The sequence below is a fragment of the Chrysoperla carnea genome, chromosome 3, assembly GCF_905475395.1.
Source record: "Chrysoperla carnea chromosome 3, inChrCarn1.1, whole genome shotgun sequence".
Lineage (NCBI taxonomy): Eukaryota > Metazoa > Arthropoda > Insecta > Neuroptera > Chrysopidae > Chrysoperla > Chrysoperla carnea.
The window spans coordinates 58,633,200-58,639,199 of NC_058339.1; the positions used below are offsets into that span (position 1 = coordinate 58,633,200).

The window sequence follows — 6,000 nt, forward strand, 5'->3', positions numbered from 1 at the left end:
TAAGACATCGACTGGAAATGCTCCGGAAAATCGGTAAATGATTTTAGTCCATATCTCAGAAACTATTACTATTTTGGAATTTTCTTAAGGGATGCCCTTTTTAAAAAATCATACACAAAATTTTTGTTTTTCGAATTTGGTGAAACTTGGTATAAAAGGCTACATCGACCCTAAAATACATAAATCGTTTTTATTTAACGATCAGCAGAGTATTTTTTGAGATATTGCCTAAAATCCTGTACAAAGCTTTTATGTCGGAGCGTTACTGGAGATATCTAAAAAATACTGATCTAATCTTCATGTATACAAAAATATTTTGGTTATAAATATTGTGGTTACTAAAATTAATGTTTTGGCATATAGTTTCAGATCAAATAATCAAAATATGGATTCGTCGTCAGCAGAAGAAAGAAAATTTGAAAAGAAAGAGCTTTAGTGGACTTTTAACTATTTACTACATGCATTTACTAGCATAAGCGATTAAAAGAAAAATATTTTGAAGATGCTTTTGGAGGACTTCTAGGAAAACAAAAAATATAAAGAGTACTACACTATTTTTACAAACAAAATTAAATAAAAATAAGATAGATAAAAAAAAATTATTCCAAACATTTCAAGACTAAAAATGAAATGTTTTGTTGTTTTTTCAAAATTTTTATTATAATAAAATTAATATCTAAAAAATAACTGTTAAGACATATTGTTTCTTTGTTTCTTAAAATTTTTTATTTTCGTAGCCTAAATCGTAGATACAAAATAATAAAAAAATAAATCAAATCAATTCAAAACAAAACTTTATTGGCCTAATAGTGTTCATTTATCACTAAAAAAAAACTTCTCTAATTCTAATTCTTCAAACACAATTTTAAAAAATAAGGACTTTGCATCTACGAAAATGGCTGTTTAATATTTAATAAAATTTAGACGTGTATGTTACTTAATTGTACAACAAGTATACATACACTGGATCGACAACAAAAGTGAGATGTTTAGATGATATTGTAAAAAAGACCTTCATTTTACTATTAAATTTTAATTTGAAATGTGGTCTATTATATCTTTGAAAAAAATCCGAATACTGTGATGGACGTTTTATTACGTTAAGCTTTTTTTTATGTTAGTAATTTGTTAAGTTTCGTTTTTTGACTCTGTTTTCATTAATGCTGTGTTCAATTTTAAATTGTAAAAACTTTCTGTTAACAAATCGTTAAATTTGATTCGTTAGAATGATTGAAGAATATATTATTCTTTTTATACGTTATGATAACGTTAACATCTAGGTAATATACAAGTATTTTATTTCTAGCAAACTAAAGAGCGGAGTCAATTTGGAGTCAAATTGACGATTCCTACTAAGTAACGATACACAAAAGCACCCTCAGAAAGTAAACCATTATTCAAATAACAAACGCATCGTTTTATTTTCGTTAAAATCAAAACGATTAAGAATCCACGTCTTCGATAAACATTCTCTTGTGAAAAAAAGACACTTACGTGGTATACACTTCATTATGATACGATGTTTGTTATTTGACTTTGAATACGATACTTGCAAAATTTATTAAATATCTGAACTGCTATTTCAACTTTAAATTCTTTGTATTCCTACTGTTCGCTAAATAAAGGTAAGGTGAAAATTTGAGCATAAAAATACAGACGAAAATGTTGAATTCCGTGCAAGAACTTTTTCGTCTCGTTTTCCTACTTTTTGCTAAATACTAATTTCACTATCCTTTATTTGTTTCAAAAATGTCTGGAATTCATGTCAGTTCCAATTACAAGTGATTAGGATTGTTTTAAACGATTTATTTTTTTTAAAGAATGAGCTGATCACGTTTACCTTAGAGAACTTAAAGAATTTTCAATCACACCATTAATAAACTTCGTATTTAATTTTCTAACTCGCGTTTGTAATCTTAGGTAGAGTTTAAAAGTAATTTTCGTAATTTTTCCACAAATGTATCCAAAAGATTTTAAAAATTAAAAATTTTATAAATCTTATAGCATAACAGATACCTACTCGTGGTTTTTAAATTTTGGAATAGTGTGTAACTTTTTATTTTTGGATAGTTATGAATGAATAGGCACGTAAGGTTTACAAAAAAATTAAAGTATGTAAAATAAGATTACAAATCTTTGGAAAAATGCTAGAAAAATAATACTTGCATATTTATCACTAAATTAAATTGCATTTAATAGTGTTTGAAAAAAACATCACTAATCGTTTGATTTTATATGTTCTTTTTACACATGTTTATCAGTATATTTTATATTTGATAATTGTTTAAATGTTTCTCTTTTTTTTATATAGTTTTTAATTTATTTAAAATAATAAAGTATTTAAATTGGAATGAAATCGATGCAAAATATAATAAATACAGTTTAATAAAAATTATTATAAATAAATAAATTAAAAATAACAATAACTGTACTTAAAATAAAAAGTAATCTATATTATATATATTATATACGCATGTGTACATAATGTAATTAAGTCATTTTAGCTTTGTTATTATGTTAATTATATATATAAATAAAAAAAAATTTATATAAAAATAGTAGGATAGTATTTTAACGATATTTTGTTTGCTTTATTATATGAGGATATCATATAGTTTAATTTTTATTAAATAGTATCATACGGGTATTTTACTAACAATTTTATACAATTTAATTTGCATAATCGAAAATCAAAATTTTCAGCATCAGTTTATTTAAAAGTATTTCAAGTTTTAAACTTACGCCCAGTTGACAAAAGTTCAATTACAGTTTTGATTAGGTAATTTTAATTGAATTATGAGAGTCTTAAAGTATATTGCTTTATAAATAAATTTTAAAAGTACCAAATTTTAAAGAATGGTAGATTTTTATTTAATAGACACATATCTCAAAGGAAAATTTTTCTAGTATTTGTCCTTCTTACTCTTACATAACCTAACATAACTTAATGGAAAAATTTAGACAGCCAAAACAGTTTTGCTTTTTAAATGAAGAAAATAATTAAATTAAGAAAAAGTTAAAAGGTTTTTACACAAAAAATTGCAAACAAAATATTAAAGAATTTGTTGATCCTATTTCGAAAAATTTTGGGTTTGGGAATTTTAATATTTTAGTTAAAAGTTAAAAAATATTTAAAAAAAAAAAACACTCAAAAAAATATTTATTTCATATACAATATAAATATATTTAATTGACTCATAGATGGCAAGGCTATAGTTCGCAACCTTAACTAGGATGTGCAACCAGGATTAACACGAATAACAGATATAGCAATTTTAATTCCAAATGGGAGAGACAAATTTTTTTCACTAATTCAATGCAATGCGCAAATATAATTTTAAACTTTTCAACCCTATCTGATGAGTTTATAATCTAAACAAATTCTTCTTTAAAGAAAATCACTGTCTTCATTTAATTTTTAACCCATTTTAATATGAATTTCGATTATGCTATCGTAGTATCAAAATAAAATTGACTCAATTGATAAGAAATTTATTTTCAAATAATAAAGTATACATTTTTTAAAGAAAATATCGTTTTAAAAAATAATTGCATAAATTAAAAATATTATATATAGTAAATAAATGATTAAATAAGCAGATGGTACTTTATTTTGTAAAAAAAAAACATAAAAATATATTATTATTAAAAAAATAAGAATTATTGTTCTATATATATTATATATATATTTAAAATAAGAAAAGAAATATACTGCAAAATGGTACCTTATATTAAATAAAATTAATAAATATAACAAATAATAAATATATAAATAAGTATATATATTTCTGCTATAAAAAAATTAGTTAGTAAGGATTGAATGATGAATTAAAAATACGGGATAAAAAAATTTGTAATATATGCATAAAAATTAATTTTTGTTCATTTCCGTTCACAATGAAAATAATAATGTTTTTTTTTATGAGGGAAATTTTTGTTTAAATCTTTTCGTAGGAGGCAAATACTAATAAATTAAAACAAGATAAATATAAAAAACCTGATTTTCAGTATTAAAAATAACGTAATTATGATATAATAAAAATAAATTAAATAAATAAAAATAAAAAGGAATAAGGAAAAAGAAAGGAAGGGGGGTATGCAGCTATAGCTGGCTTAGTTAGGAATAATAGAGTAAAAAAGATCCAAATAGATAGAGTAAAGAAGAAAACAAATATTCAGTCTGATTTTCCTACTAAAGAAGATACCTAATACCTAATCTCTCCAAATAAATGGTGCCATGTGGGTCTTCGGGTTAGACGCAAGACTAGGTCTATGTCATGGCGTAGGGACGTCAGGTAACAAGGGGTGGCGTGGATGATATTAAATTTTCCTAAAGCTTATGTATTTGAAATTTTTAATGCGACAAAAGCTCCCAGGTTGATTTACGAAGACTAAAAATAAGGAAACAGTGTACAAATAAATGAAAAGAAGAAAGATACAGACAAACTTTTGGTAAAATACCCTCAGATAGACTCCAGATAAATTTACGAAGGTTTAACGATAAAAAAGGGTGGCCGTTAAGTCTGTGGCGTGCTGAAGTCAACTCTGGGGCTAAACCATATGAAATACTCGATCAATAAAATAAATCTGATTTTTTACTAGTTAAAATTACTTTGCGTACCCAAAGTATTACCAAATTTCGAGAGAATATGATAAAAATCAATATATGAAGTAATTTTGGCATTAAAAAATACAAAAATTAAAATTATTTGATGATTACACAGACCTAGAAAAAGCGATTTCTCAACAGAATTTTAGATAATTTTTTAGAAAATCTTCTTGCAAAATGATCGTTGTTGTTTACATTTATTGCTTAACAAGTAAATATTTAATAGGCCTTTTCCTCGATCAGCTTTTGTTTCGGACAGTTGTCAAAAAGCAATTCAAATATCTTTACTTGAACAGTTTTTTGACATCTGTCCGAAACATAAAAGAATCATTCTAAATGAAAATATCTATTCCAATCACATTTGAGTATAAAAATTTAGAAAATCTTAGCTAATAAACATGGTTGAACTCTAACCAAAAATATCATATCGAATTGGTTACAAATTTGTTGTTCGATTGTTTATGTTAGCATCTATATTGTTGTTTTCTAAAAATATAACTTCAAATATTGTTTTATGATAGCTATTTAGATTGATTAGAAAAAAGGCATGGCTCCGAAATACAAGCCCATTATATTTAGCAATTTTGTAGATATTCTGGTTGGAAAAGCATGTTTGCAAAGAAACCATACTGTGAATCACAAAATTTTGCCAACATATAACAGATGTCTGGGCGACGATATTTAATTTAATCCAATAATTTAATAATAATAAAGTATATTGCCCTTAAAAAATATTTGTACAAAATTTTCCTCATTTTATTTAATCTAGCCGCAAAATAAAATGAAATGTAATTATGTATATATTACAAATTATAAATGTACATAAAAAAATTATTTAGATATACAATGAAATGATTATATTTATAAAACAAATTTCATAATATTAGCTTTGCATATACAAAGAAAATTTATCAAAGAAAGAGTATCATTTAATTTTACAAAAAAAACAAAAGTCCATTTGGAAAATTTTATTCATACATACATATTACCATAATGCATTAGACATGTAAGAATAAAAAATCAATTAGAATCGTATGGTCAATTTTCTAATCTCTTGCTAAAAAATCGTATCTTAATTTTCTTTTCAATAAATGATTTTTACTACATTTTTTCTTTCGAATACACTGGCAGTATTTTTGTCATTTTGTTTATAAATAAGGCCTAGGTGAACAAACAGTTCCTAAAACTATTCAATTTTAAATAAAAATTTCCGAATCATAACAACAGAATGATATTTTCTTTGTTTTGTGAATAAATTTTTATAGTTTTTGTTTTTATCACAGTATCTCTCGTAATATTTAAATAAACTATCTCAATTTCTTTAGAAAATATTTTAAAAACGATATTGATTGCTTTGCATAATTTAAAAAAAAATATTATAAAAAAAAAAC

General features: G+C 24.0%; 1 protein-coding gene across 1 annotated transcript in view; it reads left to right on the forward strand.

Moving 5' to 3' along the window:
- LOC123296144 (calmodulin-binding transcription activator 2) overlaps nt 1–463 on the forward strand; it is a 68,696-nt gene extending 68,233 nt beyond the window's left edge. Inside the window, exon 23 of the mRNA XM_044877606.1 lies at nt 364–463. The gene's annotated coding sequence lies outside the window, so the exon portion shown is untranslated. The remainder of the gene's footprint in view (nt 1–363) is intronic.
- The last annotated feature ends 5,537 nt before the right edge of the window (nt 464–6,000 follow it).